We start from the raw sequence: 27077 nt of genomic DNA, 5'->3' as shown, positions 1-27077 counted from the left end.
TTTTCAATATGATGTACGACTGGACTTTGACTAGGCTTTTTTTTTTTTTTTGACTCCAGTGGGCTTTATTTGATAGTTAATTGACAGGAAGGTGGGTGATGAGAGAAGGGGGGGAAGACATGCAACAAAGGTCGCCAAGGCCAGGAATCGAACCTGTGACGGCTGCGTTGGGAACTAAGGCCTCCGTTTGTGGGTTGTGCTTAACCCCTGCACCACCACAGCACACCCCAACTAGGCTTTTCTGCATTGTATCTCTAGCTGTATGTTTAGGACTGTTGTCCTGCTGGTTGGTCAAGCTCTGCTCTAATTCTCCCTTCATCCATCCTACCTTCAACTGTGACCAGCTTCTCTGGTCTTGCAAAAAAAAAGCATCCTGATAGTTGTTTTGTTTTAAGGTACACAGAGGATGATATAAAATACCAGTTTTTCGTATTTCCGCATTTTCCACACTATAAGGCGCACCAGATTATAAGGCGCACCTTCAATGAATGGCCTATTTTAAAACATTTTTCATGTATAAGGCGCACCGCATTATAAGGCGCATAGAATAGATGCAGGAGTTACGTTATGCATCCACTAGATGGAGCTGCACTAAAGCAAATGCCAACAAAACAACTCCGGTCAGCGAGGAGAGCCTTCCGCGACTGGGCCGGGGCGTGGCCGGACGATGGTCACCCTTCTCTGTTCGCTCACAGCATGTTCGTGGAGAACGTGGTGCTAAATGACCTGCAGACGACCTGATTATCAGGTCGGTATGTAGATAGGTCAGTCAAACTTTATTAACAAACCAGCGTTCTGACAACTATCCCAGCGTGCACCGCACGCTTCTTCTTCTACGGGCGAAAATGAAGTCGGCGGCTGCTTACCGTAATTGCTAGACCTGTTGTGGCTCAATAGTGGTCAATATATAAGGCGCACCGGATTATAAGGCGCACTGTCGGCTTTTGAGGAAATTGAAGGTTTTTAGGTGCACCTTATAGTGCGGAAAATACGGTAGTTCTCAAAAACAGGCCAAAATGTTTTCTTCCACGTTTGCTATGTCTCCTTGTAAAAAACTGCAATAGAGCTCAATGGTCTCTTTAAACAGTAACTTTTCTTACCACTTTTCATTAAAGATCAAAGTGCAAACCCATTAGTTGCCTGCTGACATATTCTTCCACCTGGGATGTGGATCTCTGAAATCCTCCAGAGTTACCATGAGTTGATTCTCTGATTAAAACTCTCCTTCAACATCCTTTCACTGCCATGTGCAGTTTCGCTATGTTCTTAACATTTTTAGATGACAAATTGAACAGTGCTAAGCTTGTGATATTGATTTGTATCTTTACCGCGCTTCAAATTTCTCAATAATATCTGTTGTCTTCATTGATTTTCCTAGTGCTGTTTGTTCACGGATGTTCTCTAACAAACCTATAGGTTTACAGAATATGTGTATTTGTACTGTTAATGACTTATGCATACGTGGATTTAATTTCATGGCATTTTCACTAAATTTGTTCACGGTTGCCAGAGTAAAGGACGGCGAAGCCTCAATTAGGGAGATGTGTTTTATATTTTAAACAGTGGAAAAATGCAGTGAAGAAAAATACCAAAATTTTTCAATTCCTGTACAAGTTGTGTGGTTTGTTTTTGGAACACATTTATTCCAATTCTTCCGTTTTAAAGGCAATAAATTGAGCCCTTCATTAAAAGAAATATTTCTTTTAATCAGCAATATGGACTTCCAGTAATAACCAAGGAATAAAATAGCTGTTTATGTATGATGCAGGTGTATTCTCTCAATGAGAAGTATGAAGCACTCTCCAGCAGGAAGAAGCTGTCCGCAAAGCTCTACAGACTCTTAAGCGAGACTACATGGAAACATTTTGACACACAGCAAAAGGCATGGATGTGTAAAGTAAGCAGTTGGGTTTCAAGTCTAAATGTCTGCCTGGAATAATCACATCACAGCTTCCTTTGTGTTCAGTAGGTTATTAACCCCATATATTCTGCTGATCTGCACATGCTGCATAACTGAAGTTAGATCTATGTGTTGGCCTGAGGCTGTTAGTATTCATTATTTGGGAGAATATTGTCTAAATTCCTCAAAGTATTGATGTTTCATCAAACTTTTTACATTCATGGTCAGTTTATGTTTGGTATTTGTAGGATTAGTCAAGACTAAATTATCTTGCAAAGAAATATTATACTATCCCTCACCTTTTCTGAGTTACACCGGCACAAATAGCATTTTATAGAACTGGGTTGACATTTCAGGAAATCTGTGGCAGCATCTTGTAAAATGCTATACTGCAAAAATCACATGTACAGCTTGATATAAATGAGATAATCTAAGATTTAGTAAGAAATTCTGATCTGGTGCTCCCTTAGCTTAGAGATGAACCACAAAAATGAAAATCAGACAGAGAATAAATGCAAGAACCTCAGCTTTCTGAATTAAAACAAAATATCACTGGTAAAGATTATGTTTCTTCTCTTAACTTGTAATGTTGTGGATCCTGATAGAGCATTGCTCTAAGTTTCTTGCCCATTCTGTTTGGTCTTTGCTAAAGTTTCACAGCAAGTGCACACAAGAAATTGGCAAGTCACACATTTCAGACACACTATCCCCAGTTCTGTTTCTCTTTTTCTTCTGCTTATCTGTTAGTCAGCTCGCTATAGATTTCCGACCTCTCTCAGACTCTATACCCATTAAACTGTCAGAGTGGATTAACTCCAGATGAGTGCAGATAAAATCCAAGAAATTATCTACTGCAGGATGTAGAAAGTGACGAAAACTGAAGAAAAGTATTGAAAGTAACAATGGAAGGTAAATGATGATGCTTTGAGAGATTTATTTAATATACATGTGTTATTAAGCATCAAAAGTCAAAGAGCATGTCCAACTGACTAACCTGTTGACTTAATCATGTGCTTATTAATGGAGCTTTATGAAACAGGGAGGTCCTAATGCATGCTTAACCACTTTCATCAGAAATATTCGGACTTCACAAGGTTTCACTCTGTCAAACAATTCATCAGCTACCCTCACGTGAACCCACAAAGAGCAGAGAAAGGTGAGAAAACTGAATGAGGCCAAGGCTGTGGATAATGATGTCTCAATCAGGATACTACTTATAAGGCATCATCCGCTCACTTATGTGTGTAGTCCTGACAGCCAGAATAATAATGGCTGTCACACACCAGTGAAGAAACTGCTAGACCTTCACAGCCCAGAATGCATTATACTTGTTTAGCTTGCGAATTTCCTCAAAGATGATGGGTCAGCAAAGCTTGAGGGACACTTATTAAACGTAAACTTGCTTGGATGGGGCTCATATTATGATGGATGCTAATGCTGCTGAATTTGCACACATTAATTTTGATTTTGCGATGAAAGCTTCCCTAACTTTAAACATGCCAGAAAATCTTCATGTTGCGAGGTCACCTTAGTTACAGAAGATAAATTTCAAGTAAAATACGGCTAAGCATGAAGAAATTGTTTGATTGGAATGTATCTGACACACGTGTAGAATATCAGTGGGTATGTAAATTGCTTAATTTACATTGAGCTGGCACATCTTCAGCAGGCACTAGAGGACATAAGTAGTGCACATCTCAGTCAAGACATGAGTGAAGGTCATCAGAGAGAGCCAAATCAAATTGGTCATTAAAAATCCTACTTTCCGTTTGCAGTAAAGATGCCAGTTGTCAAGACATGGAACAGGTTGGCACGGTGTGTCGAAATTATTCCAATTATAGGTGGAAATTGGCCGGTGTGTGATAGAATGATTTAAAATGATTTTAAAGAGTTATGGTTTCGAAACTGCTAGACTTCTGCAAGAGAAAGAAATAAAGAAAAGAAGGAAGGAAGAAAGCAGCCCACTTTAATCAGAAAAGAAAGATTGAGATTTGTATAAATAGTATGACAAAATCGCATTATTACTTAACGTTACCACACTGTGAAATTCACAGTAGTTGTCCAATAACTTTATCAGTCCTCTCCTGAATTCACCAATGGGCACTAAACTAATCTGACTCTCTATAATAAAAATGCTATGGCACACTATCATGTCGTTTAAGGATAAGCATATGTCTATGAACCAATTTCTTCTCAACTTTAAATCCAGTAACACGAGCTCTGAGCAGTTTTAAAGAGCTGATGTGAAGGCTGCAAGTGCTCCTGAAATATGTGGCCATACTGCTGGATGATGGACCCAGTTAAAAAAAAAGCCTCAGAGGAGTGAGAGCAGAGGTGTATTTTCTTACAGGTATTATCCTGTAAGAAAATAGCCTCTTGCACTTCCGCTACCGCTCAGTTATCTAAACCAAAGTAAGTGTAAGGGTTTTTTTGTTCTGTTTTTCTTATTTATTTCAATAATCCATCCATCCATGCATTTTCTGTACACCCTTGTCCCTCAGTGGGGTTGGGAGGGTTGCTGGTGTCTTTCTCCACCTAGCGTGCCGGGCGAGAGGCGGGGTTCACCCTGGACAGGTCGCCAGTCTGTCGCAGGGCAACACAGAGACACACAGGACACACAACCATGCACACACACACTCACACCTAGGGACAATTTAGACAGACCAATTAACCTGACAGTCATGTTTTTGGACTGTGGGAGGAAACCAGAGTACCCGGAGAAAACCCACGCATGCACAGGGAGAACATGCAAACTCCATGCAGAAAGACCGGGGCCGGGAATCGAACCCAGAACCTTCTTGCCGCAAGGCAACAGCTCTACCAACTGCGCCACTGTGCAGCCCTCTATTTCAATAATATTTCACCATTTATTGCTTCTAACAATATTATACAATAAAAGTGGACACATATTTTCCACTGTGTTTACCATCATGAGCAGGTTAAGCTCCAGGTGGTTCTGACTGCAGTGGACCAGCTGATTTATCTCCTGTGTACATGGAGACTCATCATTGTCCTGAATCAGACAAATAACAGTAGTGTTATCTGCAAACTTCAGGAGTTTCACAGACATGTCCACTGAGATGCTGACATTTTGGCGCAGGACAAACGGGAGAGGGGAGAGAACACACCCCTGGGGAGCACCAGGGCTAATGGTTGTTGTGCAGGATTATGTTAATATTGAAATTATTTCCTCAAAATGGTATGGGACATATCAGAAGCTTATTACACAAAACTTCAGTGATTTACTTTTCTGCAGCATATTCCAAATACTGACTGGAAAAACATGAGTATTTGGGTGTCTTAAAGGGCTTGTTCACTCTCTGAAATGCACTTTTGTATATTGTTTTGTGTGTTTTGCCTTTTTTTTTCTGTTTGTCAAGGTAAGTTGCCTTTTTGCTTCAGAAAGATGTTTTCACTTCTCATTAAAAATACTTCTTTAGCATCGGTGAATGAAAAAGAAAGTCTAATTCCCTCTGTCTAAGCACTTTGGATTGTCATGCCTTCAATATACTAGAATCAACACCAACACAAAACACTTTACCTTTTGCAAAAATACTCAGCAGGAGTCATCATTTTCCTAGATAAACAACTATAGCTTTGTGGGTTTAAATTTTTATTTCTGCGTTTTGGAGTTTTGTGTCAACTCCTTGTTCACTAAGGAATAAAACAAGTTTTCCAAATGCAAACCGCTTGTACAAAGCTTGAAATAGATACTCTTTTTTTTTTTCTTTAGTTTCCTGATGTATTATGTGTTGTGGTGCGTTGTCAGCTAATCTTACGGTTGGCAAGAATGGGTAGGCAGATTTAAAAAGATCAATCACTGAGACACTACACCACCGCATGGAAAGAATTATGAAAATCTGTAATTGTTATTCATGAAAAATACAATCTAACAAAGTAGAAATTTCCCCTTTCACAATATGCTTGCCAGGGAGTAGAGTGAAAGAACATGCTCTGCTTTATTGACAGCCCAGGGGAACATGATTCCCTTCAATGAATATCATTTGGCATATCCTCAGCCCACGCCTTCAGTAATTTACAGTATTGATTTGAAACAAAGTCATACACTGTGAAGTGGAGAGGAGAGTACCGTGCTTTCATTTAATGCTTTAGTAATCCAGCTCCTGGTTTGGTACACAGCGACCAACGACGATAAAACATAACGTCTGAATCTGGCCTGTTGGGAGCCGTGACAAAGGCATCTGTCAAGGTGAAACAGCGGCGGATCACATTCAAGACTCATGCTTCGAATGTGACATGCTGATATCTCTGACCAGCTTAAAGAGCGGCATTATACACCAAATAAACACAATATGAAACAGAATCACTTAATTCATCTCCTTTTGTAAAATTCGTCTAGTTATTAATGACACTTCCCCTCCTCCTTGACGCTTCTAATCAATTACAGATTGTATCCAGGTGATTTAATTCGATTTTATGTTGTGTGGAGCGATTTCAGGATACGCAGCATTCATCAAAATATTATGCAGGGTAAAAACACAGGGGGACACAGAGTAGTCGCAGGTACAGCCAAATCAATCAGATCCTGCTGATCCCCCTATGAGCAAAACAAGATACTCTGATTCTACTGTTATTTCAGTATCTCTTTGTGTGATCCACAACAAAAACAGGCACACATAATTTAATTAAATCCAGCACTTTTATATGAAACAAATAAGAATTTTACATTAAATCTGACATTTATAACATATTTTATTATGAATACTGCATCATTAAATCAGTAGAGCAATATTAAGCTAAATTAAATTGCATTTTTGTTCATCAACCAATCTCTTTATTCATTTATCTTTCCAGAAAGTAATCTCTATTACATGCTCAGAAGGAAGAAACAGAAGATTTTTGTATCTTTTAAAAATCTTTGGAAATTTTATTTCCCGAGTTTTTCTAATTTATTGAGAATCAACACTGAGATTAACACTTGAACTTCAGATTGGAAGAATAATTAAGAGCTCATCAGTAAAATCTTCAAAATTGATTAATCAGGCAGTATTTTTTCCCTCTACTATTCACTAACAAAACAAAGAACATAATCATCTAGTACAAGAAATGTTAACACTCTGCATTTGATATATTAATAAAAAAATGTGTGGATTATTTTAAAACGTTCTGTATTTCAAATCCAAACATAACCAGATTATTAACCCAAATACAATCTTTGATTTTGCCTCATTCATCTCAGTCCATGCACACTTGCACAAATAAAGAAACCAACAGGACTAGATGGACTACATGTGCCTCCTTATCCCACTGTCATAAAAGCAGCAGCTGTAATCCAGATGTTTTTTTTTTTTTAACGTCTGTATGTAATCATGTGGTTGAGGCCTGCAAAAGCGAATATGCATTGCGTGGGTGTGTCAGTGTGTGAGAGCGTAGATCCGTCCCTTGTTTGCAGGCTCCAACATCTGTAAACAAGGAAAAGATCATAACGGCTTCTTGAGGAACACAGGCCTGACACTTCACACAAACCACAAGACCGACAAGGGCTGAGATCCAACAGGCCATCTGGTGTTGATGAGTTAGCTTTCCCTCGAAAGCTAACTCATCAACACGATGCTAGACTCCTCAGCCGACTGCAGCAGACACCCAGAAACTACCACCGCCGAGAGATCTCCCACATGACCGAAGGAGCACAACCCATCCAGAAAACTGTAACCCACATGGCCCAAAAATACGGCCACAGGCCCCACAACCCTCTGTGGGGTATGGAGCAGCCTACCCACTGGTCCAAACAACACAAACCTGCCTCTGGGTGAGGATGAAACCCCCCAGCAAAACCCCAACAAACAAATTTAAATGAAACCAGGCTTGGTTCTTTGTGAACCTACATCAGGTGAGATTGGGTTTTAAAACATCTCCAAGTTTGAAGCCATCTGAATCAATCCTGTAAAATATAATACTTGTAGGTGCAATGTCAAATCCAAAGTGTTTGTGGAGACACTACTAAGGTGCAGGAGATCTTTATCGTGTTTTAGATCATAAATTTTCTCTTTCTTGTCTTAATAGTAAAATGCTTAAGGCATTTTTTTATACATATTAGAAGGAATATCAGCATGACCAACCACTGAATTAAATTCATCCATCTAATCTTGATAGGTCCATCCTTCTTTTTCCAGAAAGATTAATACTTCTGCCTGACAGATGAAATTCATATTCTGCCACCCACTTTGTATGTTTATACATCTCACTGTGTGTGGCTCCCAAGCAAGCAGTGAGCTGAAATCTGTTTATCTGGAATATAAAAGGGTTATTTCCCAAGTTCGACCTCCATGACGTCCACGTTCATCGAGTGTGTATGTAGTTAAAACCGAGCATGCTCATAATTTACTGCTCTGGAGCTTTTCCAAGATGCTTATCCCACTGCAGAGCAACTAGCGGTTCCGCTCCCAGACTGCACAGCTTATCTGATCCCACTGCTAAGCTAAACCTACAAATTTAAATAAAAGCAAAACAAAAGGTCACCAATGGGCAATTTCTTGCAGCTGCCGCACTTGATTATCCAATAGAAGAGGGCTCAGACCTTCACTCGACTACAAAACAGCAGAGTGCTTCAGTTGGAGCAGAAGATTTCTCTAAGCCGTCTAGATTTGCATCGCGGCAAATCACGTGGAAAGTCTTTTCTTGTCCTCTCCCTCTCTGGACTACCAGCAGAAATCCAATTGCCCCTTATGCAACCACCATCCACTCCAACCCCCCTGAGATCCGACTCTATTCACACCCCTGAATGACACACACTTCACCCAATCACACAACCATGAGGATGGGGAATATAAATGATTAAAGCCAGATACTGTCTATATTCCCCACTTCATGAACTGCTGCACTTGTTTCATGGAAACCCAACTGATGGTAAGGCACATTTAAAGTCTTTGCATAATTATTGTACCAGGAGTGATGAATTGATGACAACAATAAGCTAATAACCCAAAGTGAGCCTTTTCTAATTGAACTAACCACATGGAGTCCCTCTTATCTCATATGTCATGTGTTCTACGAGATGCTTCTCCTACAACAGGCTCCCAGCAGGGGGCCGGAGGATTAGAAAAGGATTCCTCTGACAGCTCTGGAAAACACACAACTGAGTTTGCTTTCTGCAGCTAGAAGAGTCTGCTGCCCATTCACACACACAGCAAGCTTCAGACTCAGGCACACACCAGCCACTGAGCCAGCTGCCCACTAATCAGCTCATTAAAATGGAGATCCAGGTACAAGTATAACGGCAGTATGAAGATCAGCCACCTTCATATCTTAAGCCCTGGGCAATGTCAAGATGGATTTGTCTCCTTTTTTTGAGACTGGAGTCTGAGTGTCTGATTACTGTTCAGCTATTAAATTACTTCAACACAGTCTGAAGCAACTCGGTTCTGGCAGGGAGAAACTTCTTTTGCTACGACAATGATATCGCAGAAAAATGCACCGACGTGCTGAAACATTAAAGGGATAAATCAGATTATGCAAAGCGATGGTCTATGGAGCCGTTAACAACAGTCTGTTACTTACAGAAGCTGTTTACAGAGTCTTGCGGTAGTTTTCATGCTGCTTTAACTTTTACTCACATTATAACCACAAACTTTGATGTGTTGGAATTTAACAGAATGACACAAAGCAGAGAAATGTTTAAGGGCAAAGAAAATTCTGCATTGTTTTCAAAATGTGTTATGAATAGAAATCTGTATGAAGGGGATCTGTTTATCCCCTTAAATCAATATTTTAAATAGTATTTTTTTGTAGCATGTATTTTAACGTCTGTCTTCTTTGGACTTTTTTTTTTAGACAAAAGAACCCTTTGTGTTGTTGCTCTCCCACATAAGTCACACAACTAAAGTTTTTCATGTCAGCAGATTATCCTGACAACTCTGTTAATCTCTACAGCTCTATTAAAGTTACCATAGACCACTTGACTGCTTCTCTGACTGATACTTTCTTCAAAATTTAGGTACACATTCATGTCTTGGTAAGTTTTCTTTCGTACAATTTGAATGTACAATTTCAGATGATGGATAGAACAATGCTCTGTGAGGTGTTAAAAGCTTGGAATATTGTTTTGTGTAGTCTAAAACTACTTTGGACTTTCCCACACTATATCAATCAATCAATCAATCAATCAATTAAATTTTATTTGTATAGCACATTTCAGCAGCAAGGCATTTCAAAGGGCTTTACATAATTAAAATAAGAACAGCAGGTGACAGCGAATAAACAGAAAGACAAAGAGATTTTTTTTTAAAAAGATAAAGAAAAAAGGTTAAAAGTAAAGATAAAAACATTAAAAACATCGAAGACATCAAAACCTGCAATTTAGCCATAAGCAACTCTAAACAGGTGGGTTTTAAGTTGATATATCTGTTCTGTCATTATGATGCTATGTGTTCGCTAATAACCTCTAACAAACCTCTGAGGCCTTCACAGAACGACGGGATTTATATCGAGTTTAAAGTGCGAACAGGCTGACTTTATTCACCTGAAAGAAGCTCGTCACACTAGATTGTGTTTAGATGTTAAGGTGTAAGTGTTGCTGGATGGCTGAAAAATTTGTCTGGGATCGTCTGGTTCCTGTGGGGTGTGGCATATCATTGGGTCAATCAGGCTTGCTCTGGTGCATCTCATTGATACATTGATCGGAGCTCAGGCTGGATTGGAAGCAAAGTCAATTGCTTGTCAAAACCCCTGACTGATCTAATTAATCAGCTTCAGCATCAGAGGCTGGAGACACAAATAACAAATGGATCAAAAAGAGGAAATACTTTTAATGTCTTTCACTTTACTTTTTAAATATAAATGCATCATGACCACCAGAGTTTGATCAACCCCCAGCATGACATCATTAACTTCAGCAGGAGAGGCCGTTGCTCTCCTTGAGAAATTGCAGCCCATCCGCACATCAGTCACAGACGAGACATCGGTTTCTAGTCTAACAACGTTGAATCAGTGGCTGCATCAACCGCCTGGAATGACTAAATTAAACGCCTAAATTTCCCTAACAGTGTGTGATGAGTGATGAATCTCTCAGCCTTGCGGCCATTCTCATCATTTACCAGGGCAGCGCTGATTTTCTTTAGATAGTCCTGTCTGACAAAGAGACCGATGGAAAATACTGTATACATGGTGGAGACAGAATGATAAGGTGGGGAATTGAACTGAAACTGAACTATGGCATCATTATGAATGTCCCTTTGTCTCGAAGGGTTTCTAATGGCACGTGAGGACAGTTAGAGAGAGAGACTGTGGTAGGAATAAACTAAATCATTGCTACTGCTGCATGTTCACATTCTTGTGGATCAAGTCAGGTAGTTCTGATTAATAAAGATTGCATCAGACTCTGAATTGGAAAGTGCAAATAAACCTAATGGATGCATAAATTAATGATTTGAGCAGACATGCTTGATGAAAAAAAGAGCAGCTTCAGTGTATTTCTCAGGTCTCCTGTAAGGCAGAAAAATTAACGCAGCTCATCTTAATGAGCATCATAAAAAGTCTGAGGTGATGGATATGGAACTAAATGATTAGAATGAAAATGACTCAGGTTAATTTTCTTTGGCCTTAATTTCCTCATGCTTCAACTGGCAGTTGAGCGAGGAGCTCGAAGTAAAGCACTAATGGTGAACATTTAACACATGACCTGTGCAGACATGCCAGCTATTCTGACAAAAGAACAGTGGATGAAAAATTTACATCCCAGATCACCTCAATCAATACTTCCATTAAGCCCTAATCAATTGACAATTAACAAGCTGTTTCACATCGAGCCAAAGGATCGTATCCAGTCATGCAGAGCAAATAACAAGCAATGTAAAACCATATATTCAACTGTATGAATTCCAAAGCTAGCTTTCATCTGTTTAAAGTTAACTGGACTGTACTGTAGCTTGGGTGTGACCTTTAATTATTTGCATGAACAGAAGTTTACAAACAGTTGCCATGGCAATGCATTTTGTTAATTTCAGACTTTTAGTGATACTTTTGAGTTGTTTCTTTTGGGATAAAGTGATTATATAGATACTGTACTTCAACAGTTTAAAAAACTGGAATTCAAATGAATATAATCCACATGAGATCAAAATTATCTACGCACATGTGTGAATATATACATATATCCTCATAAAACGTGGGGAAAATGTCTGTTAGCAAACTGAGGAGACTCTGGTGCAATTCTAGCTGGATATTCAACCTCTCTTCCCATCATAAATTATAGAGCTCATTTAATTAGACTTGGGTCCTGGCATGAACCGGATGTACAAGCGTCCATTAATCTTCAAAGGACTTGTTATTAGTGAAATTTGAAAAAGCTAAATGTTGACCTGCTTGATTCATTACAAAAGCAACATGTTCATGTGTTTAGCATCTTAAACTATTAGTACACCCTGCTGAGTCTCTACCATTTAGCTCAGAGGTCTCAGACAACTCTATTCCACCTCACTGTTAGATATGTCTAATAAAACCACCTGAAAAAACCCACCTGACTAAAATAATAGGTAATTCTGTAAATTTAATTGGATGCTCAGGAGGTAATACAGCTTTTTGAGTCATGTGGGATGAATCGGGGGACGTTGTTCCCCAAGGACTGCAGTTTGAGACAACTGATCTAGCTGTTGATTTGAGGTGAGGTTGAAGAATTAGGAGTTAGTTCTCCTGCTTTATTAAATCACTAGTACATCTAGGGGCGAAACAGCTTCAGAACATGGTGGCAAAAGACATGGAATACTATGACTATGGCATTTCTTCACTTCCACGTATTATCATTAAAATCCCATATGTTGGGTCAATGTTTGGGAAGGTTTACTTATGAGTCCGTGAAAGAGAAAATATTTCTCTTTGCAGCAGGCTTTTATTAGCACACACGTTGTCAGTTTATGCTTACTGTTATGTCTATGCATGGCCGAACAATACTTCTGCCACCAACCAACCCCAATATTTTGTATACTTAAAAAAAATGCAGAGAAATTGTTTTATCCACAGATTCTTAACTGTCTGGGCACAAAAGGTGTGGCTCCAGAGATAAATGAGGTGAAAGAGGGATTAAAATGTCCCCAACGTTCAGGGTGTTTAATTGAAACCTCCCCTGGGACACCGCAAAGGGGATGAGAGGGCGGGAAGGTTGTCCAGTGAGCCACCACCAGGGACCTTCATATGCGAATCCACTCCCTCTCCTTCTCTCAATAGGCGATGATGAATAGTGCAACATCAGTATCCTGAAGGGAACAGAGGCGAGCTCTGTCGCTCGAAGACCAAACCTTGTGGCCTTTGTGGCAGAGATGGAGTACAGGAGGTGTGGCTCAAGTGTAATCAATAATTAATCAAAATATTGAAAATATTTTCACTCTGTTCTTATTATGCATATGGTGGCTTTTGCACACATCTGGTAAATGTGCTTAAAAAGCCTACTAAAAACAACCTAATCTTTCATTGCAGCAACATAATCTCACTCTGAAAATGTACGACAGATTAGTTATAAATGTTCTCTAATCGGATGAGACAGTTTTCAAAAAAGAACATTTTGATTGTCCACATGTAAATGCATGTGTGGCATTTAAGGAAATTATTCACTGAGTAACTCTCAGTATTGCAGACTTAATAATTTAACAATTATTAATTCTTAGCTGCCAAATCTGTTTTTAAGACAATTGCAACTTTTCTCAATCTTAGCCATTTTTTTCTAACGTTATATAAGACTTTAAGATTCTGACTTAAAACAATGCATCATTCTTACTCTTTTCAAATCAGCAATGGGCTGGGCTCCTAACTCATCCTTCAAAGTCGTGTAGTAGTTCCTCCCAGGTGCAGCTAGAGCAGCAGATGTTCACTTCTCTGTGTCCAAATAGCAAATGAATCGTGTCTGTTATGAACTGTCTTCTTTAGGTTTATTTGGAATGGTGTTATACTCTATACCGGGCAAATGATGAGACAACTCCTCAGGGTCACTTTTGACCAAATTCCAAATAGAAAAAAGGGAAGATTGGAATTGTTGAATTAGAAAAAAACAAAACAAATCAGCAATCCACATTATTTCTAATTGTAAGCATATTTAGGTTGCTTTGTACTTACTTATTGTTTTTGCAACGGCATCATTGTTTCCCCATTACAATTACATGCACATGGTTGATTATGCAAATGACATGAGGTTATATAGTAACTTCTAGCAACTTTTATTACATCCAATTGCCTCTCCCATTACTGAGAAATTGGCAACTCTGTCCTTTTATGGAAAAACATTATTTCAGATGTTTTAAGGAATGAAAAGCCAATGCAATTAAACAGCATTATTACGAGGAGAATACCTCTGACAGCTGGTAATTCATTGTTTGTCTCAGGTTTGTGGGAAGCTATTACAAATATATTGTGGGTGGCTATTACAAATGACTTATTTGTTAAAAATTTAGCCACTGAGACTACGATACATTTTGTGCCTCCTCACCCTTCCTTCAGTAGGAGGATGTGGCTGACAATTCTGAGTGATGGCTTTTGTCAAATCAATGAGATGTGAACAAGTGCTGTGATAATGTTGTTAGCCAGCATCATTTTCTCTTGTTCTTGGTTCAGCTGGTGATTGATAGAGGTGCGGGCCATTTTGTCCAAGGTCAATAGAAGCAGCAGTATTAGGCGTAAACTGGCTGTGCAGCATGTGTCCTTGAAACCACACCACAGGACACTAAAGTTAGGATGTACAGCCTGCTGGTTTGATAATAGACCCTTATAACGAGACATAATGGTATTTTTCGCCATCTTTTTATGCAACGACAACATACCTTTGTGAGATCACAAGACTTGACAACAGTGCACTTGAATTGAATGAAATTTGAAAAGGAGACGATTAATGCAGAAAACCCTGAAAACTAATTAATCTGCACATCAGCTTTCATAAAATGTACTGATTATTGTACAAGGAATGGATCTGTCATTCCTATAACACATATTTATAATTTATAGTTTTAAAACTGCTATTTTTATTTATTTTTGCCTCATATTATTCTTATAATTTAACATCTACAGTATCTAATGAAATGCAGGTGAAGGTAAAGGAGATGAGAAACCCAACACTGACCCATGATGCGAGAGCTACTGGGTGAAATTAGACTCATATATTTAGTTACATGGCAAAAAAAAATGACAGTCGTAATGTGGAAACTAGAGGTCAAAACTACAGTAAGCAAACTATGTGCATCTGTTGTTTTGGCTATATTTCAGTCTGGAGAGAGCAGTATGCAAAGAGCATAACGTTATTTAAGTCTCTCCTGTGGTGGTGTCTAGTTTCAGGTAATATTCCTTGGAAGTAGAGAATGATTTAAAACGAGCTTTAAATTAAACTTGTTGTATAATGCTTCTTAACTCATGGTTGATTATGTGGTTGCTGCCCTCCTGTTAGTTTTACCTCCCACTGAAACCTCCAGTGTACGCAATAACTTAGATTTTCAATTAGCCAAACTGAGAATATTAAGCAGCTGAGAAAATTCCATTTCTTTTTGTTAAACAGATTAGAAATGCTTACTTGATTCTCAATTAGCTGCTTAAATAAAGCTGTTCGCATTTGTTTGTGTGACATCCAGTTTAATACCCCACTATGCAAATTTTGTTGAATGTTGTGGTTGCAGGTTAACTCAGCCAGAGCAACAGAAAACAAACGAATCAGTCTGAGTTTGGCTTCTCCCTCGGCTAGGAGTGATGAAAAACATGGCTGGTTATTTTCAGACATAAAGACTGCAATCTTTTGCAGAGTGAGTGAGCTACATAAAACTCTATTAATGTTCATAAACCAATCAATATCACACTAAAGGAAAATCTAAATGATAAATTTTATAGCATTTAGTGGGTCTCTGTCACATCGCTAAACAATCAGGAGATTTCACAAGCGAGATTATAAAGGCAGCTTCCAAGAAGCAATTAATTAAATGTGCGAATGATTGAAAAAATACTTTGTTCTTCTTTTCAGCAAAACTTTATAACATTTTAAGCTGCATATCGGATTTTTTTTTTTTTTTTTGCTCTGTAATAGTAGGATGGCTTTATTATTAAAACAGTGTGTAAAAATCAGACTCACTTCTGCTCTTAGCCATCTGGTGGCACTCTTCCAGCTTTTTCATGACATGCACAGCTGCATAGTGGGCTCAAAGCCGCAGTACCTGCTGAACAAAGGCTTTTGTGATTTCATCCATACAGCAGCGGACTCACATAAAACATCTACAGGTTGTCTTTTTACTGCTTCTGCTTTATTTTCATTCTACATGCAACAAATAGATTTTTTTTCTGTAATATTAAAAATAAAGATCTCATCAAATCCAAAAATGTGCACAGTTTTTAATTAATTTACATGCATTTATGCCAGGAACTAATTTATGCTACATTGCGTTTAAACATGTCTGGATAGTGGTTGCATAATCATTTTATTGTCTTCCGTTGAGCCAGTTGATCATCATACAAATTCAACCGATTAAACAAGTTTTTTTTTTTTTTTTTTTTTTTTATGAAACTCTAAAATTTTAAAGGGTTGACATAAACAATGACTGTGGAAAATGTGTGCAAAATCAATACTACATATGTCCAAGCAATAAATCCACTGCAGAGAGTTAATGCAGCCCTTATGGCAGCTGTCTTTTCTGTTTGATGATTACTTATGGTCACTCCAAGAGCTAATGTCCTCCACAGAACCAAAACGGCCCTTGTTGTGGGAGGAATTTATCCAATCTTCTCTTCTATTTGAGAGGCAGCGGCCCCTCCCTCCCCTCTCTCGCTCCCACCACGCCCGGTTTGACTGTCAGCAGCCCCTGCCTCACCTCCCCTTCCCAGACCCTAATGAGCCATCTCCTGGGGCAGGGCTTTACCCCCACCAGGGGTAAAGAGGCCATCATGTTGCTCATCTAAAGACGACACATAGCCATGACTTCCCCCTAATTGTGTGCCTGTGTTGGCTCATTTGTTTTCGTCGTTAAAAATTCAGCCCCGAATTTTCTCCTCCCCACTGATAAAACAGGCTGTAAGCAATTTGTGAGAAGGGGGGGGGGAGGGCAGAAAATCTTCTCTGGTGGCTTTGGGAAGACGCAGAGGGCCTCACTTTCTCTGATGTATGAAAACATCTAAAGTCACACAAACAAAACCAGCCTTACAAAGTACAATAAAAGCACTAAGCACATAAACACTCATTTTCTCTTTCATTCATTATGCAGGCAAACACACAGAAATACACACACACTTCAGAGAACCTCTTCCCCTGGGATTTTGTGCATCTGTGGCGAATTTCAAAGTAGTAAACATGAAGCCCAGACTGACTGCGACCTGTAGGAGAGCAGACCTTTAGCAGAGACATTAAATATTGATGGGGTAAAGTTATGCAGATTGTTTATTGACCAACTTCACCGTGGAAAATAAGAGAAAATCCCATCTGTCCAGCAAACTCCATTTCTAGTGTAATTGGACTGATTTCTGTGTACTGTTTCAATGCATTTGCTATTAAGAGGATAATTCTAAAGTATGCTTCCTTGCTAAGATGCTTCTCCAGAGAAATGCCTCAGTTTGTGCACAATGGATCAAATTAATGTTTCCACAATTAGCCTGTAACATCTCAATCACACACAATTAGGACTAAGTTGATGGAAGCACAGCCCTCCTCTCTGTCGCTTGACTTGACTGTGACATTTGCCAGGTGGTGTTTGCCTCCACCATGCTTCAGTTATTATTAGGCTAATGGCCTGGAAGCATTCTGTTGATCTGATGGAAGGAAATTAAGATGCAAGTATGCTGCACATTGCGGCAAAACCCACTGTTTACAAAAATCCTGGTTTTATATGCTTTATACTTGAATAATATCTACTGGGTGTGAAAAAAATGTTTTCTTTAAAATGGTTCTGTCACAAAAATGCAGCACTTTAAAAAAGAGCATGTTTTCCCCACATTTTGTCATGCTGCAATCACAAACTTCATTATATTTTTCTTAAAAGGACCGATTGCAAAACATATTCATTAACATTTTTTTTTGCACAAAATCATTTTCAGATAATGAGATTTCAATTGCCGAGTTCTGCCTAGTATTTTGAACTTCTCAGGGCTTTGTCAGTTTTATTCACATAAGCTGCTGCTGCCCACGTCCCTCAAATCAATGATTACACTCTGACTTTATACGTGTCTTAATGTCTGCAAACAAATTTGCAATTGTACAACTGTACATCTTTGACCCTGAGTCACACCCAGAAGCAGAAGACGTGGAACCTTCTGCACAACAAGGACAGCGGTTTCCAAATAGTAAGCCAACAACAAAACACTTCTGTTTGGAGGGTTTCCGCTTGGGTTGCTAGGTGAGGAGCAGTACCTGCAGATTGCAAGTCTGGAGTTTTTTTGAAACAGTTAATTTTCCAGACACAAAAAACATTATTATTCTCAGGAAACAGGTGGGGTATGTTTAGCACTTGGACTGTTTAAAAGGTGCTACGGAGACTCAAATGGAAGCACAAAAACATGCAAAATGTGAGATTTGCACTATAGATCCCGCTTAAGATTTTGAATAACAGACCCAAACAAAGAAGTGGATAATTGAGAATTAACATGATAAAAAAAAAAAAAAAAACTTTCATCAAAGAAACATCTTAATCAGTTCTTTGATGGTCCATCTCTGATTAAAACTCATGACCTTGCTGCTGGTATCATTTATATAGCAACAATTGCTTCATCATAATATGCCATAAAACCTGCTGCTTTTCAGAGATGTTCTGAACCTCTTATATTTTTACAGCAGTCAATTCTTCCTACTTCTGAGATATTCATCTCAACAGGTGCCAACTTATCTAGTCCAATCCCTCTGAGAAGTAGAACTGCGCCAATAAAATCAGCAGCTGTGTTTAGATACACCAGTTTTACTCAGATTGATTTCTCAGTAAGAGTCGAAACACCTTGTTAAGATCAACATGAGCCAATCCTGGTGAATCTAGAAAACTATTAGGTGAATTAGAAAAGGGTAGCTTAAACCTTTTTAAATCAGTATATAATGAAAGTTTTGTTGACCTGAGCTGTTTGTTCTTATGTAAAAGCAACATACAGTCTTGAAAATAATTTATTTCAATAAGTTTAGTAAATTATATAGACTTAGTTACCTGGACTGATGTCCAGGTAACTAAGTCTATATAACTAACTATTATGGTGAAATATTTAAAAAATCAGAATAGTACTTCAGACCAAAAAAAAATACTTTTTTAAGCTTGCTGAATACCTCCTTAAAGGTTTTTATTTTCAAAAGATACTTTAAATCTGGGCAACAACTCTGTATACAACAGGTCCTCATGCCTCAGCCATTTAGAGGTGAAGTGAGAGATTTGTGAGTATACAAAAAGAAAAATAGACACAGCAAAGCAAAATTTATCTGTGACAGACTTTAGAAGATGCAAGAAGTGTTGAAAATCTGGAGAAAATGTTTTGACAGCTCTCCATTTCTGATATGTAAATTCAGAGTACAACTCTCTCCCACCAATCCTTTCTCCAGACTTTCAGCTGCACTCCCAGCGAGGCACAAGAGAACTGAGCGCTAAATCTTCGCTTTTACCATCGTCAGCAGAAGTCGCCCTTTGTGACGGGAAGTTTGTTTCTACAAAAGATGGAGCTGCAGAGACGTCAAGCCAGATTCCTGTGTTCCAGTCCAGTCTTATGTTAATCAAGTAAAGATCTTTCCACTTTCCAGACTATAGTTCAATTTTAGCAAAACAATTTGGGTCATGCACACATTTTCTGTTACATATCTTTTTGTTGACGTTAAAGGGGAAGTTTCATCATAGTTTTAGAGCAAGAAAAGATTGAAACAAAAGCAAATTACAACCAACCTTTTCTTGTTTCCCAAAGCAGATAAGAAATAAGTAATTTTTTCTTATCTTTGTTGGCAATTTTTTTATTGCCAACAAATAAAAAAATTGTTGGCACTGACTCATCACTGGGGTCAGTTACAGGTTTTCTGGCATTGCAGCAGAGAACTTCCATCTCTGTGTAGGGTGCCAACAACCATATATATTGGGTAGGAGACTCTTTGTGCATTTTTGATTGAAATGTCGACCATACTTTAAGTTGATCTATTCATTTATGTCCTATGTAGGAATTATAATGGAAACAAATGTAGATTTGCTCCTAACTTTTTTAATTCACGCCAGTTCCAATTAATACAGAAACACATGTGACACGATGTGCTTCCCATTTTGATTTCACAAGAAAGAGACTTCTTTTGAAAGAAGTATCCTGCTAAGATGTAAACTCATCTCACAACGACTCCTTTGTCTCAGTCTACCAGCATGAGAGATCAACAATACGGGAAAGGGTAGGAGGCTTATAAAGATAAAATGGCAAGCAGAAACATTGCATTATGACTAATGTGACTCATAATCTAAGCAGAGTGAGACTATGATGCATACCTGTCACAACTTTTGCTTAGGAACAATCCATCCTTAATGTTAATGCTACATTCCTCACTACGAAATGTCATATCGGCTTCAGTGCATGCTAGATTATATTACAGATGTAATCCAACAGGCAGTAAAACTGTGGAGGCATATTGTGTAACACCTTCCGCATTTAGAAAAAGCACTTAACCCCCTGCAAATGAGTCGCATAAGTAAGATATTGGACGGATGCTAGTGTGATATATGTTTGTGTTCGTGACTCTGCCTGTATGCTGTGGCTTGACCTTCTGTTTGGGCCAGCCAGCCCAGCGAGGATGCATAACTGGGAATGAGTCCAAACCAGGTGGCAGCTTGTGGTTAATCCCTTTGATGAAACTGTACAGCCAAACATACCTGCAAGGCTGCCAGCAAGAGGATGCATGAGCGAGAGAAAGCCCAAGTACCAAATTGTCTATGAGGCCTCACTTTTATCTCTAAGACAATAGACAAATAAAGGGAGATAAAGAAGACAGAGATGCAGTATTTTTGCCCCAAGTAAGACACCTGTTACTGTCTTGACATGACAGAGAAACCAGATCTGACAAGATACCCCGGAGAATGGGCTTCTGCTTTTTGTTGCGCATAACTGAGCTCCTCCTGCTGACAGAGATGCTTGCAATCGTCTTCTTGAGACTGTCGTTTCACATGCACAGGTGTTTCTGAAATGCATACGCATTTCTCCGGCAAGTAGTTTTTATAAACAGTACAAGAGAAGATTACGCTTTGAAGCCAATGCTCCTGCGATGTGAATTTTAACCAAGGGTTACTACCTTGTCTGCAGGTCATTCTGAATAATTTTGTCGAATTTAGTCAGATTTTATGAAAGCAAGTTTTTAACTGCACCAGTGGAAGGTTCAACAACTTAATGCGTCAGTTTCTCAAGTGATTTATCTGATGAGAGTGAATGTCAAATGTTACATTTGACAAACCTCCATCAAATGTTACATTTGATGGAGGTTTCATTGTTTGCTGTCAATAGTAAACACAATTCATCCTTGGCTGTTCATGTAAATCAGCTTTAAATGTATTCCCAAACTCAGTCTCTCATTGTTGATTAACCATCATAGTTCTAAAACTACGGTAAGTGTTCCACTTCTCCACATCGAATTTTGTTTTAAATTTATGTAAAGTTTTTTTTTATTATTTACTTTGTAAGTCACCTTTTCTCAATACAGAAACATACATGGCAACAGTGTTACACCAGTTTACACTCACATTATTTATTTTTTTATTGAAGTAACCTTTTTCAAGATTTGTAAATACTTTAATTATCAAAAAATTTGATTTACAACGTTCTGACAAGTCATCTAAACTGATAACTTTGCAGCGATCATTAAACATGGGTAAACATGTTTTTTTTTATTCAAGTCTTTTCTTGTGTAAGTTGATAGTTTTACAAACTAAATACGGTACAGCTCTTATTCCTACTTGTTTCCAGTCCAGTGATTTCTGCAGTTGTCAGCTACTGTAAGTAACAGGAAAACATAATCCTGCAAAAACACACGGAGAAGGTGACTCACTGCTGGCAGCCATGCCCGAGTGAGCAGACGTTAAACAGAGTCAGTGTCAGTTTATTTCCATGTTTAGGTAAAATGATCTGTCTGACAAAACACACTCATCCTTCCCACACTGAGTGCAAAGTACACACAGAAAAAATAATAATTACTATCTATTTCAGAGATCTGTCAGTGTGTGCTTAGCTGTTGTGATGGGCAGACATGTCCATACCTACAGGGGAAATGCTGTGAAAGAATCCGCTGAAAGGAAGACAGAGACAGAGTAAGCATTTGTAGGTGATGCAGGTAGAGGGGGTGGAGGTCTGACAGACTGATTGGCATGCAGGTGGAGTACCGTTTTCTCTGAATGCAGCAATATTTTTCCAGCGAGCAGGTGCCACTCGGCTCTATTCAAACCCTAACCTCAAAGCACAGATGGTGCAGGAGAGAATAACGATTCTGCTGCTGTTATCCCTTTTGAATCCAATACAGAAATCGCACAGCTAATAAAATAAAAAAAATTGTTAAAGCAGCAAAATAATGTGGTGGGAAATTATTTTCCTGGAATACAACATAATGGGCAAGAGAGAAAAATAGTTGTCCAGATTTTATTTTATTTTTTTCCTCTGTTAAATGTAGCCCTAAAATCATATGTTTGCAGTTAAGTATAGATTTTATTTTAGTTATATTTCAGAACAGCATTAAAAAGGTATGAAAGCTTTAGGAAACATTAAGACTGATTTACTGTTATAAGTCTTAATCGAAGTCAGCAGAAACATCCAGGCGTGGAATCATGTTTTTATTTCCGTAGGTTTCCTTCCTGTTAAATACAGTATTACAACAAAACAGTAAAACAAATAAAAGACACTGACCATGACATCTCCAGTAGGGGATAAGCTATGCCTAAAGTGATATTGATTTACTTTACAGTAAGGTCTGGCTGGTAGCTTTAAAAACTAGCATAAAATGGACCTATCGGCACTTGCTAACATGACAGCTCACACTGCAGCACACCGAGCGCAGACAGCTGATCTCCATCCTGCAGTTGCCTTCAGGGGAGCCTTTTGTGAGGTACAGTAGCTTTCACTCCTGCCTGCTCTCACACTCAATAACGGGGACACAGAACATGTCAATGTCAAGCTCCACTATCAAGCACTCCGTAATTGTGTTGGCATGGCATTCAAACTTGACTGCTGCTGCTATGAGCTTCCTACAGCCCTGTCAAAAATCTAAATGATAGGAAAGCAGAGATAGGAGGTGAAGATGCAGTTTGGTGCTTTGAGTGAAATGATACATGCAATTTTGTTTTTAACGGTTTCTTGTTTTAAAAGATATTTGAGTTATTGTATTTAACAGCAGATGTGGTGGGAAAATAAAACAACTCTGCTATGAAAATGGAGTGTAACTGCATAAATATTTTTTAAAAATTGCAAACACTCCATTCAGTAGAACAAAGCAGTCCACTCGGCAAACCTTGACGAGTTTAGTTATAATTTTATAAACACAGATCTCAATCCATCCTGTCAACACTTTATTTAAGATGAAAGAAAGATAAGAGACTTTCAGACTTTCAAAAGTGCAGCATGAACTCTCGTTTAGCCAACCTGAATATGATGTAATTGAAGCATATATTTGCTTCAACTACAGCTTCAGTGGAAAGTTTGTTCACATCTAGAGAATGGGATATTTAACTTTCCTTCTTAAAGTAGATCAAGCTCGGATAAGAACAAGTTTGTGGGTTAATGTGTCAAATTAGGATTTGAGAATTATTCAGGTTAAACAATTTGCATAGTAGATATAACTAGAGAAGTGCCAACCATGCCCATTGTAGGATTCTTAGTTAAGGTAGCTTTCAGCAAACGAGGCATTTCTTGAGTCTCACTATTAAAACTGAATAATAGAGAACATCCCCTACTATTTAAAACAAAGCTCCAAGTAACAAAATTAAATGAGTAAGTATCAATGGTAAAAGCATTATAGCAAAAACAATTGGAATAAATCATATTGTGAACCAGAGCATGAAGGAGTATTTGCTCTATTTGGTTTGCACATTTCCAGTACAGCTCTAATCGCTTAAGGTTTTGCTGCGTTTATTCTGTTCTGATCAATACTTTTCGTTTTTTTACATTTTAGATCATCATGTTTTATGTTGCTCAACTGCCAGAAGCCTCTTTAAACAATAAAAAACATCTTAATGGAATATCTTGTGTGTTTTCCAGCTTGTAGCCTTGTTTTCTTGGATTTGGTTTTCTATTACCTACACTACTTCAGAGGGAAATCTTTCTTGATGGGAAAGGATTCAGGGCTTCTTCTTCTGTTGAGTAACTGCTATAGTTTATAGCTTTTCCAGTATTTTGGATCCTGAGGGGCTCACAATAACATGCTGACACCATTTTATCCATTTAGCTGAAAATGAAGGGAGAGTACTTTGCAGTTTTATGATCTTATCCCACTTGGCAAGATTTCTGTCGCTCCTGGTATGTCGTAGGCCCAGGGCGTAGAAAATAGAAAATAATATGCTCTCCGTGCTTCTGTGTGTGTGTTGCAGTTGCGGAACGCCTACACTCAAACATTCCTTTGCACACTAAAAATGTTGTACATGTGTGGGTGTTGTAACCCATGAGTGCTCCATCTCTGAAATAAAATAAAATATCAGAATGGCTGTAGCTGTCATATCAAAGCCTCTCTGCGGGTCTGTTTACCAGCCTCTGGAATCTATTTCTCCCAGTCTGAATGGCCCAATGTGTGCAGAGAGAATCAGCAGATCAGAGGTGAGGGGATAGTTCAGATTGAATGTCGACTGTGCCCACAGTCAGAGCCAAAGCAGACCTACATCAGGTGGAACATGTAGGGATATGACAACCAGACAAATATTGGGTTTCTAATACGTTTTGGTTACTAACAATCTTTCTGCTCATGTACAACCACGACTATACTTGTTCCAAATCTAGAATCACACGACAGTCAAAGAAATCACCCAAAACAATCTCCTCTGAAAACAGCTTTGCCAACCTTGACATAAATTTTTTGTAAAGCATTTTATGTCAAGGACATTTGGAAAAGATAATGTCAGTCAAAGAGTCAACCACACGGAGCAAGAAATCAATACTCTGTTGGTTCAGCTGTACCTCTTCAAATTATTTGGTGTATTAAAGCGAAATCTTCTTTTTGTGGAGCATTTGCAACATCAGTAAAAATGCAAAGATTACAAGAATAAGGTAACATGTGCACCTCGATCCAAGCAAACTCAACTCTGGATTAGAAGTTTCACTGCCTCCTACATGCCTGGCATGTGCACGACATCAATTCCAGAGCAAGCTAAATGTAGTTGATGCAACAGAAAACTTTGGGGGAAACATTGTAAAAAAGAGGCTGTGAACCAGTCAGGACTGCTTGGTATAAACCTAGAAAAATATCAGGTTTTAAAATCAAGGCTACATATAGACTTAATATTGACTTATACCAGTGCAATGACATCCAAGACAAACATTAGAAGTGACATGTTGATCATTATGTCACTTTGTTTTGAGACACGCTTTCAGTTTACATTTAATCTAAGAAAGTAATGTTATAATCTGTTAGAAAGTTTGAAATGTCCTAAATCACGCACAGTAATTATACAAAATCGCAGACCTGTTGAGACAGAAGGCAATATATTATCCCCTGGTATTTTTTTATTTTTTTTTATAAGTGCTTAAGTGTATAAAAAATAGATACACATCCAATCCTAGAGCACAGAAGACAGCGAGTTTCCTGCCAGACTGTAAATCAATGCCTCAGCTCCCCTGGGGTCCCTCGGTAGCTGACAGCGCCAGACCTTGTTTCCACTTCTCTTTCACTTCCATCATTTCCTCCATACTCACACAAGTGGACAAAATATCAACGCTCATGCATAATGAATGCAGTAGCAAGGTGACGGCTTCAAAAGTCTCATATTTGTGCCAGAGCCTGATCAGAACTCCCTGCATATAATCAGAGAGAAGGGCATTAGAGGTGAATCTTTTGCTAAACAATCATAAAGAGCTTCAGTGAAACAGCTGGTGTCAATTTGGGCTGTTAACCTAAAACACTGTAGAAGTGTACAAGGTTTCATTAATTGGGACCGATAATTTCTCAATTAAGTGTCAGCTATTGAAATGAAACGACGTAAAGATTTGCCTGTTTCGGTGTAAAACAGATGCAGAGGGCAGCAGAGACTAGACCACACATTCAGAGTAACTACTCCCCCACAAACATAGTAATCATTAAGTGACAAGTGAAATGCAGGCCTTGTAACAAAAATGATTCTGTTTATTCTCCATCTGTGGTGACATCTGTTTCATGCTGTTCTCACTCTCTGTTTGTCAGCATTTTGGCATCACTACATTCAAATGCTATTTTTATCTGAATATACAAGACTGAGGGAGGGAGCTCATCTCTTTGTGTTTGATTTACTTGGTGAGATGTCCCTCTTTTTAGATGCCAGGATCTAATTACATTTATTTGAATAGCTGTTGAGTGAATGGCATTTGTGTGTCAGCTCAAAGAAAAAATGACCACCCTCATGGTGACACGCTAAAAAAATGAAAGCTTTTCATTTGTCAGTGTCAAGCAACTGCATATGAAATGTACTTTTCTTAAAAGCAAAGATCATTTTGAACCTTCTGGCTTCAATATTCATTTATTTAGAAGGACAGGGTCCCATCAACGGTAAAGCTCGAGTCGTGATGCATGTTGTTTTGGATATTTCACCATCTGGAATAAAGCTATAAGGGTCATGGATGTGACACAAAACAGTAATTTACTAGCTTTAGAATTACACATGCTTGTGTTGGATTGCATTGCGGTAGGTCGCTCGGTCATAAATTTTAAACCGAGACATAAAACTGTCTTATCAAGCTTATGTAACAACTGCAGAAATATGTCTCCGCTCCCTCAACAACAGTGTTTCGTAAACGATCTACATCAGCAGATCTATAGTTTGGTGTAACTTAATCTTTTTCTTTGCAATTTTGATTCTGTCATCTTTGTCAGCTAGTACATGTTAGTCAATGTGCTCAAACATAATCTGAAAAAGAAAAACAATACAGTGTGGCAGTCCTGTATGCTCACTCCTGCTTTCGGCAAGGCTCGTATTGAAAAGTAATGGAGTCTATGAAATTAAAACTAGGTTTTTTTAAATACTAAAAGAATATGAAGTTGGATTTACCACACAATAATTTCACACTAGCAGGACTCAGTCAGAAAATGAATGAATGACTGTAAGGTACTGTTCAATAACTTTAT

This window comes from Poecilia reticulata, chromosome 22 (genome assembly GCF_904066995.2).
Source record: "Poecilia reticulata chromosome 22, P_reticulata-male-v2, whole genome shotgun sequence".
In the NCBI taxonomy this organism is placed as follows: domain Eukaryota; kingdom Metazoa; phylum Chordata; class Actinopteri; order Cyprinodontiformes; family Poeciliidae; genus Poecilia; species Poecilia reticulata.
Note: the sequence above shows the minus strand (reverse complement) of the source record.